Source organism: Phasianus colchicus, chromosome 5 (genome assembly GCF_987193195.1).
Source record: "Phasianus colchicus chromosome 5, bPhaCol1.hap1.1, whole genome shotgun sequence".
NCBI lineage: Eukaryota > Metazoa > Chordata > Aves > Galliformes > Phasianidae > Phasianus > Phasianus colchicus.
The window spans coordinates 56,948,810-56,960,000 of record NC_143440.1 but is presented as its reverse complement, the minus strand read 5'-3'; positions in this window follow the sequence as shown (position 1 = coordinate 56,960,000).

Genomic DNA, 11,191 nt, shown 5'->3' with positions numbered 1-11,191 from the left:
TTGCGCTCCGCCGAGCCCCACGCTTGCACCTTTCCTCTTTTCTTCAGTAAATCCAATGATTTATATAAGGAATGGAAAATAATGGCTGGGGGAGTAAAAAAGCTGCCCGGAGTGATTTTCAGATGGAAGGAAACGAACAGGCCATGTGCAACATGAGTTTTCCTGTGATATTTATCGCTGCTTCTTTTTTTTTAAGCAAAAAAAAGCTCTACCAGGGAGCTCGTCCATAGAGTTTGGACCTGACATAACAACCTTAAATTAAAAATAAATTTTAAAAAAGCCTTAAAGTAATAAAAATAACACTACTAGCTTTTCTTCGCTCCAAACTGATCTAGCCCTTTGGATGACATGAACCCAACAGATTTCCTTTCCTCACTAAAATCATGGCAGGAGCGCATTCATCACGGAAATGCAATATTGAGTGTGCTTGTACGTGGAGGATCTGCTCAGTGCCGGGTTACAGCACTACGCACAGCTCTTTGGCTGTGCTAAGCTGGCAGACCCCCCTGCCCAGCCTCGGCGCTGGATAAACCTCCCTTTACCCCGTGACTTCTGCAGCAATCCTACGGCGTATGGATTAATAACTGCGGATGAAGTGGGCAGGTGAAATGTGCTGCCTCCTGCTTTCATCCACGCCGGTCACAGTCCTAATGTTATTTGTGCATGTTTGCATGGAGAAAGGGATGCTACAAGCCAGCGGATTGCGTTTTTCTTCCCCTTCAACGTTAGCCTCGAATGAAAGGAAAAGAACAAATGTTTCTGCAGAGAGAGGGATTAGCGCTGATAGGACACCGTGCGAGCAGCCCGACGTGGACTTTTTAAAAGCTGGGCTGTGTTAGTGGCCTAATGGATTGATATGGTTTAGTCTTCAAATAGGTATTTAGAGAAAGGATAAAGCGCGAATAACGGAGAGATACGTTATTAAAACCAAGCGGTTGAAAGAATTATAAATTCACCACTCGTTCAAATAGGAAAGGAAAGCCCATGACATTTCCTTAAGGAGTAATGATAGTCTGCAGAGTCAATATGGCTTTGGTATCTACACATTAAAATGCTTCTATGCATAAGTCTCTATTTATGGGGTAATGGCATGCAACATTTCAGCTGGGTATTTAAATGGCGCCTTTTCCCTCTTCATAACTGCAGCATTGGAGAGAACTAAATTAGTTATTTTCTGCCTCCACTATAATATTTGGCAAACTATTTTATTTTTTCAAATATTTTCATATATTTTTCCAAAAAATCTCCCTGGCACAGACTTTGTTTGCTAAGTTTCATGGCTGCGGCATACAAATTTTACATCTGCACTAAACAACATTTAATAGTGGAAGTTAAGATAGAAACACTCTCAACTTACACTACAGTGGTGTTGTAGCAGTGTCGATGTGGCACCATAATTATAGTTCAAAAAGCAATTAAGATAAAAGCCAGCACAAAGCGATCAGCCAAGTACCAAGAGACCAAATTCTAAGCAAAACAAAACTCTGATTTCAAGCTAAACAAATTTTTGGTGGTCCGTGTGAGCAACATTTGAATATTCATATATATACATGCAAACACATGGAGGGTTTGGGCTTCACAAACATTCCTTTAGCAGGAAACTGATTTGGAAACCTCTTGAATGACTCTTGAACCTCTTTAGCAACTCGTTGAGAGGTGTCTGTCCAGGTTTAGGCTGTGTATGAGCATAAATATACAAACAGACATGGACATACATGTGGATGTTTATGTCACATATCACACAGACACACAAACATCTGCAGGTAAATTCAATGCATTCATATAAATATGGAGATATGGGCATATATATGTATTCATATAGATATGGATATATGGACATATATAAATATGGGCATATTTGGATAAGAGATACAAACATTCCAACCTGAACTTTATTTCTCTTGTTCCTCTTCTGTAACTATTTCTATTGCAAACTCATTTGTATATTACAAAACTAACTGGAAGGAAACTATAAAGGACAATTATAACCCCGCCCTATGCATCTACAACAGCTATGAACATTCCAGGAAGAAAGTGCCCTTCTCCACTCAATTCTGAGAGCAGACTGACTGACTACAGAACGGAATACAGAATTACAAAGCACAAACTGACTTGTGATTTATTCAGTTTTATGGAATTTTCCATGAGGGAATACATTATGTCTTAACTAATGTTTTTGCCTTAAAACATAAGTTTTGCTGAACCAATTAAATCGACCAACTAATCTTTGCACACGAAACATTAAACAAGAATGAAGTGTCTGCAATTAGCAAAAAGCTTTGATGTGACTAAATATCTATCTCTCTGCATCGCCGATGCTGTGGGTTTGAGTCCCAGCTGATGTTAGTTGTGCTGAATGTGAATGTTTGCTATACGTTTCTGACCAGCTGAGTCTTGGAGCAGCAACAGTGCTGGGTTCAGGGAGATGGAAAAGCAGATGTCAAACGCTGCTACCAGGAAAGGATGTAATTTGAGTTAAAATATGGGTAAAAATAAGTAAAACACACATATATATGATAATATAGCCCCGAGTTGAAAAAAAAACCACCATAGTTAATGATTTTAAAAGTAAAGATGGTCTTGTAGTGCTAGGCAAGAGGGCAAAAAGAGAAACACAGATAGGTCTGAAAGCTCTGCCATCCAGGAGCAAATCCTGCTCCCATGCAACACCTCCCTCCTGGCAGCAGGGATTTCAGGAACCTGATACTCGGGACTTTCAGAAACTTTAGAGGCATGAGAAGCTGTGTGCAGAGGTGTGGCCTGGTAATTGCTTGCCTTTTTTTTTGTGCAAACATGAAAATACCTCTCTGGCCAGGCAGCTTGGGAAGCATCGGTGGGTGTGGGGGCAGGTGTGGGTGTTGGGAAGGCAGCGTGGGACAGGGGGCTGCTCAGACCTGCCCAGCAGCCAGTTTTGGGAATGTAATGGTTGCCTTGATTTTACCCTCAGAAATTGCTCTCAGGTGTTTTCCTTCAAGCTTGCAGCATCCAGCTGCAAAAAATAGCTGGATGCAGGAGCAAAAAAAACCCACGAACTGGGATCTCCCCAGCCTGCTGAGAGTGCTAATAAACAACAGGTTTGGAGCTAGAGCCTGGAAGTGCTGTACACTGTGAATAAACCACTCAATATTCACCAGGTGTGAGAGAGAGCTGAGGCTGTAGATCACAGAATCGATGAATCGTTAAGTTTGGAAAACACCTCCATGAACCGAGGCCAAACCTACCCCATCCCTCTGTGGATGCCCCTCAGTGCCACATCCCCATCGTTCTTCAGCATCCCTCAGGGACACACTGAATTATCGTTTATGGATGTTATAAGGTGTTGGTGCAATGGCTGCATTCCTCCTCCTCCCCTCTGCCTTCTCCCAGTTCCTCTGCCTTCAAAAGTAGGTTTTTGGCCATCATACAGATCTATCAGATTAGGCAGATGTTGTCATCTGTGCAGAGGAAGCAGACTTCAGCCTGATGACCCTATCGCAAGTGTCAATTACATTTACATCATAATTCATTTTTAGAAATCAAAATTATTACAACTGATAAAGATGAATGAATTTGAGATGATATTTTGAAGACTGGCTCATCTCCAGAGAAAACAAAGGTGATGGGGAGCTTACTGGTGTAACTCAGGTAACTCCTGCTCCCGCTGCATTGCATTAGGTGCTTGCAGAAGATGCCTTGGGGGGCAGGTGGCATCCCAAATCATTCCACTTGAGGAGACTGAAGGTCACTGCTGGCTTTGTTTTCAAGTTTAAAATAATAATCCCGCTTCTTATTGCTCTGTTTCCAGACTGTGGTAGGTCCAGAATTGCCATGGGGTGACAGTGATGGAAGTGAAAGTTTGGGCGTGCCTGCTTCAGCATGGAACCCAAGTCAGCAGTGCAGCTTCTGCAGCACAAAAGGAGCATCAATATGTAAAATGGTTTTCAAGGACTGTCCTCTGGGAGACTGGGGCTGAAAGGAGGAGCTTCAAGAGGGCAAGCAGGAGGCAGAGAGATTTTTAGTGGAGCTGCCTGGCAGAGAATGGGGCTAGTTGGAGGGCAGGCTGACCAACACAGAGGGTTGAGAGTGGCACCCCAGCTCAGCTGCAGGCACACTGTTCCCTGCTGCAACGAGAGGCTCCACCATGCTCTGGCCCCACTCTGCCCACCTACCAGGCCAAATGTTTCTAGGGCAGCCTGAGAGATGGACAGTGCACTTGCATTGCACTGGGATGCAGTCTAAAATGGCAAGAGTACGTACAGGATAAGATGCCTCATTAGTTAACATCAATAATTCCTCTGAAATAATCATTTTTAACTCATTGCCAATTAAATTCATATATGCCTGTAGTAACATTTGGGTCTCTGAGAGGAATTGGTGTTCAGTTAAAAGAGAAGCCAAACACCATTAAAACGGAAGCGTACAGTGAGTGTGGTTGAATTCCACCTGTTCGTTCCAGATGTTTGCAGTGATTCACACATCTAAAGGCTCAGTAAATAGAACTAATGATGGTTCAGAATATCTTAATACCACTAGCTGCATCACTTAAAAATGAAGCTGCTTAAATAGGGTTATAAGGCATGCTGCTAAAAACTCTGTAGGGATAACATTGCCCTTGTGAAAAACTACAGCTTGGATTTGCTTGAGGATCCAAGACTCAAACGATTCTCCAGGGATCTGCCTTGGATTCCTGGTTTAGCAAAGGGAGGAATCTATGGATTAGTAAGAAGAACAGAAAATGGAGTACAAAAAGAAAGATGGATGCTATGAATCAGTCGTGCATATCTCAAGAAGCCAAATATCACCCAGCACTCTGCTGCTCTTTATGCCATGGGCATCTGTTGTTGCACATCTATATGTCCATGCAAGGATGGCTATTCACACAGCACGTCTGACTTTTTGCAAAGGGAAGATGAATTTCTCCTTTTTTATAGCCATACTGACTTCAGCTACTCTGGGAACTTTATTGTAATTACAGGGATCAGTCGTGTGCTCATGCTACATGTAGATACCACCATAGAAGGGCAGCATTGCAGAATCTAAAGACTACAACTTCCTTGCACAGAAATGCTTCCCAATGGTTAAAGATCATGCTCTGAGATAAATCCAGCTACCAACAAATCAGAACTTGTGGAAATCCGCCACAACTAAAAGAAAGTCATTAAAAGAAGCTTTTCCCCCAGCCTGGGAACTAGGGAATGAAGTTGAGATTCCTACAGCTTGGTGCCCTATGTCCTTGATCCCTTTCCCATTTGGTCTCTTTTGCATTCCCCATGTATGCAGTATACTCCCCAAATTTCCCAGTCTTTATAAGAATTGTGCTCCCCCATCTAGATGGTTAAAACTGGGCCACAGATTTACAAATAGTGGGTCTTGTGGGGGAAAGGCACAGGTCAGCATTGCTTTTGTCAAGGTGACTAAACTGAGGTGTCTTGTATCTGGGGTCAGAGGTGAGTTTTGATGGGCCACCACTTCCAGAACAGAGAACTCTTCACTGAGAAAAACTTTGGGCTTTGGGTGTAGCTGTAGAGTGAGTCAGTTTTAAAACATTTGTCATCAAAGAGCATTTCTGGAGTAAAAATATTTTGTGATTCACAGTTCCTGGAAATGCATAGGTAGAAGCAAAGAAGGCCATAACTCCATGATGGCAACGATGCCAAAGGTCTTTACCACAGTAATCACAGGCTTTTCTTTGTAGGATCTCCTACTGCTGAAAGGAAGGAGCTAAATACCCAAAGCCAGATGACACCAATATGTTGGGCCAGGAGGATTTCATGAGAGCCACCTCAGCTATGCCCTGCCTTAGGGCAGGATTAGTGCTAGCTAATCATTCCTAGTATATATTTCTACTAACTGTTCTTAAATGCCATCCACAGGACCCTTGGACACTGGTTAATTTAGCATTGTTCTTAATGCAAAATGGAGTATTTTGCCATCATGATTTCTGATGTGCTCCTGATCATGCTCTCATGGGGCAACCCATGGCTGGACATGAGGATGGTGGCACTTGGTGGCAGCTGCCATCAACGCTCTGGGCATAGTGGAGGGGGTTACATTCCCTCCCTGTCCGCTGCCTCCGTTCCCTCACACACAGAACATTTCCTCAGGCTGTGCACAGGGACCAGGATTTGGGCCTTAATTAATAGGATTATTTCTTATGAATTCCATTTTTTTTCCTAAGTTGTTTTATAAGAGCGGTAGGTTTGGCTTCCCTCTGTTAAAACATCAGCATTGTGCTTGTGGGGCTAGGGATGTGGCAATAGCTATTGCTTTCCTGTTAGTACTGGCAAATATAGGGCATATTCTCAAGCTATGAGAGGCAGAGGATGGTGTGTTATCACTCCCCTTAGCTCATAAATGGAGGTAGTCCCATTGCTACAATGCATCTTCAATACATTGAGGAGGCCCCTGAGCACTGGGTATTCCTGGGGAAAGCAAGAAGTAACCCCAGTATCACAACCAGAGGGTGGTTTCTGTGCACAAAGTTTCCTTGCAAATAGGATTTGCCAAAAAACTAAGTTTGAAAATGTCACTAGAGCAGAGTTAACTCAAGCCAAGGAGGTTCTGCGTATCTTTGCTGTTGCTCTAGTCTCAGAATTTTTTTTCTTCGTTATTGTAATAACAGCCTTTCATGTGATTTCTCTATGTAACTGATCATGTTCTTGAGCTTGCATTTCAGAGGAAAGGTTATTTTTGAAAAGATTAAAGAAAATTCTTATCAACCTACATGCTTGTTGTAGGAATGCCAGCTCTCTTATAAGTGCAGGCCCATCCATGCCTTTATTTTGATGTAAAAAAAAAAAAAAACTCCTGGCCAGTCCTACAACACGTAAAAGGTATTGAAAGCAGAACTTGATCTCATCTCACTCTGAAGACAGCAGGGCCTTTCTCCCCCAGGATAAATCCTAAACAAACCCTCCGCTTGGGCCTAGCTTTACTGGCAGCTTCAGCAACAAGAGATAAACTTCAGCCTACGTTTCCTCTCCAAGCTTAGTTGTTCAGAACTTTCTTCCTCCACGCTTGAGTCAATACCCTGCAAGAAGCAATTATCAAAGTGATAATGTGACTGGGGATGATCAAACACCCCTTTTGATACTAGGCAGAGCTATCACAACAACTTCTGTGGGTCTCAGTGGTTTGAGCACAGCTCAGAAAGAAGAAAAGGTCCTCATCCAAAAGAGCCTTTGAGTCTGTCTCCCATTATAAGCAGTTCTTGATAAAATGAAAGAGAGGAATGACAAAATTATGCCTAGAAAGCTTGGATCCTTGATCAGGAGCATCCAGACCAGTTGACTTGCTCTTTGTTAAACATTTGGAAAGGGGTTATCTTGACTGTTCATAAAGGTTCTAGTAGAACCTTTTCCACTCTGTGATCATTGGTAGGACGAGTCTCAGATCTTAGAAGTTCATTCAGAACAGATGTATCCTGTGTCCCAAATCACCGCAAGGACAAAATTCAATAATTAGAGAAAGCCTGCCTCTAATTATTTACTTAATCAGAAAATACAATGTCAGTTTCTCCACAGGATCAGTAAAGGGGTTGAGATGTGGTACAGTAAAGATCATTCAGCAGAAACATCATGCAGCAAAGTCTACCCTCGTGTGAATGCAAAAGGAGTTTGGGCAGTGGCTATGGGTTATTGCTATGGGGCCATGATGTCAATCCATAGCAAAGGTAGTATGGCAAAAGGGGAAAACTCTAAATCTGCTAAGGGGACAAGACATAGATTTCCTGTAATTAGAACCTGATGCCAATTGATTTTTGAAAGAGCAGCTCTTTAACAATAAGAGCAGATTGCACAATGGTCACAGTGGCCCAGAGAAACACTCCTGAGGTCTGCTTCAGGAACAGATAACAGTGACACCATCGCAGCGTTCAGCAGTATTGACGTGTGCATGCAGTGAACCAGGAACCACATCTAAAAGCCCGTTCTACTTCAGACCAATTTGTGTAAATAGACGCAAGCATTTCTAAGGTTTGATTGACTGAAGTCAGTGAGAAAGTCTCTGCTGACTACACTGGGCTCCAGATAAGGTTCTTCAGTTCAGTAGCTTCCAAAATGCATCTGCTTTTCTGATTTAGTGCTATTGTTTGATGCAGGTCAAAACCAAATGAGCCTTAATTAGCTTCAAACTGAGTTCCCGTGTTTACAACGTACCGCTTTATGTTGCTGTATTAATTTAGGTATATATGGTATCAGTCATCTGTGAACTTTGGCTTTTCTGAGAACGCCTGCTTGACCCTCAGCCTCTCCCTGGCTGCAGTATTGCTCAATTCTAGAATAATCAAAGGTGCACTAAAAATAGAGGAAATTCTTGTATATCAGGGCAAAAAAGAATGCACACAACTTCTTTGCTCACTGATGCAACCAAAACACCCAGGAGTTATTATAATGTGCATTCCCTTGACAGAGACTTTTATTTCATGCAAATTACTATGATTAAGATTCGAATACTTTTTTTCCATTTTCGCACATTACTTAATCAATGTGAAGTACTGTGTAAAAATTGCATCTCTTCGTAACAGTGATTTTGACCAAGTCAAGTGTTGCTGCTAGAATCCTAATCCAGACTTGTGATTCAATTATCATTTAGAGACTTTCTAAATTCAAATTAAGTTTACAAAAAAGAAAAAGAAAAAAAAAGAAAAACCAACCACCCCTTAATATCAATATGGATCATTTGTAGGTTTTATCAAAACAGCTTTCTGCTGCAAGGGAATGTAAAGCACGTTGGATTCTTTCTGTCTCATGCACTTCTTTAATTTAACATGAAAAATATACAGTGCTGCATGGAATCTGAGCATTAAAATGTATACCATGGGACACTTCTTGTTTGTATTTTATAGCCAGTGACCCTGAGAGCTTATGAGAATATTTAAGCTCTGGATGTAGGCATCTGATTGAATCAATCACATTACCACAACTTTATGGGTTACCACTCACTAGGAACACACTGGTTTTCAATTATACCCACGCAGTCATATGGACTGTTTCAATCTTTTGACTATTTCGATCATGGTTTTTTGGAACAAATTCACTGTGGGCTGTTCAGTGTGTTAAGATCAGTAGTGACCATGATGTTGGTCTGGCCCCTTTCATACCCGTGTATTTGGCACTGAAACTCCTTCCTTAAGGGCAGCGATGCTGGTAGAACTGGAACAAACATTTTTTGGGGGAAAAAATCCCACAGCTACTTGATATAAAAAGACCAGTTGGAGAAGAAGTCGCTATATCCCTTGGCCTCAGAGATGACACAATCCATTCTGGAGCACATTAGCCTGGAATTCATAATGTCAAGCCTCTCGATTGCAGAGGCTGGCTAGAAAATTACATCTTCATTAATATTTTGACTAATTATTCTCCTACAGTCACCTAGAAAGGTTACCTGGTCTCTTAAATCTGGTATGTATCTAGTATGCTAGCAATTTCCCTTCCTTTTCATTCCTCACAGGACAGAAATTAGACATTGTCATTCCATATTATTTGCGACATGTTGACATTATAATTTAAAAGGATGCAGCAGTTCTGAACAGCTGGAGAGTAATCCTGAACAATCCTTGACAGTTTCCTTTGGAGGATGAACACCCCTCCCTGGAGAACTGTACAGTCTCTTATTTTAAACTAACAGCTAATTTTAGACAGTTTGCCCTCTTAGAAATGCACGCCACAGAGACTTCTCTACATGGCGAACAGCAGTGACCAGAGATAAGCACCCACACAGAAAAAGAGAGCTCTAAAATAGATTTTTCCTCTTCTAGGAGACATGACTTGTTTGCAGTATTGCCTGATGGAGCTGAGGAGAGACTCTCATCACTGACACAGCCCTCCCTCGCGCTGTGCTGAAAGCTTTGTGGATACAGCAGATACTTTGAGGCTGCTGTAGCTTATTCCTCAGAGATATGGGGGGGATTTCATTAAGCAGAGGGGATTTTCCCCCCCAACCCATAATGTTCAGCACAGTGTGCACAAAACCTCTTCCTACCAGAAGGGAGCAGGGAGCAATTTGCAGCAGGGTTACGTGCCACCTCTCTTATAGGTCTTGGGTGGAATGATGTGGTGATGCAGCGGCACAGCTGCCCAGGGAATGGTGGGGTCACCATCTCTGAAGGTGAATGGTGGAGATGTGGCATTAAGGGACTTGCTGGGGATGGGCTGGGGTTGGGCTTGAGGGTCTTAGTCATTCTTTCCAATCAGAATGATTCTATGATATCAAACAGCATGGGGCATGGGTCAGCAAACACCTTGTGTAAGAGGGAAACCAGCTTCATCAGCCTTGTCTCGTGCATGGTTGAGAAATGAGAGAGTGAGGTGTGGGGCATCTCCTGCAGGATGGGGGGGGGGGAAAACCACTGTTTGCCATGCAGAGCCCTATCTCCTGCCCTTCTGCACCTACAGTCTGGTCTTCTGGACTGGTTCAAACAACCAAAGCACTCTCATCTCTAGCTAGAATTGTCTTGACTTCTTTATTTTTTGATTTCCAGGGAAATTCTAACCTCACATCATGATGTTCCTGGGACATCCCAAACAAAGGTATGCTGTTTTCAGGTCAGTCATCAGGCAGGTGACCCTTTCGCCAGGTCTGGGGCTGTTTTGCATTCAGGTTAAGGATGGAAACAAACTGCTGGAGCAACTACGATTTGTGTGCCAGCTTACCTGAAGAGGAGCAGATCCATCTCATAGAAGGTTCTGAAAGGGAGAACAAGAAGAGGTCCTCAAAAATCACAACCAAATTGATTTTCTGTTGTCAGAGGAGCTGGGGGCACTGCCAACACAGAAGAGAAGATCACCTGAAAAGCTAGCTCATGCTCTGCAGCTCTTGTCTCTCCTGGGTATAAGAACAAGAGCAGAAAAGTGCTAAAGAGCCAAACTCTTCTGTGCCATGAATGGAGCCAAAGCCCACTGTCAAGTGTGAGACCTGCACTGTGTTCAACTGCATTTCTGCATGCATACATGAGTGTGGTCAGAGGTCTGAGCACTGATTCTTGCTCTGCTGGGACATAGAAAGGATCTGATGGGAGTTCGGTGCAGCCTTTCATCAACATAACCTGCTGCACATCTCTTCTGGGGAGATTTAGGTTGAATATAAAAAAAAGTGTTTTTTTTTGTTTGTTTGTTTACTATGGGTTGTTTTACTATGGGTGGTGAGGCACAGGTTCAGGTTGCCTAGAGAGGTGGTGGTGCCCCATCCCTGGAGCCACCCAAGGTCAGGCTGG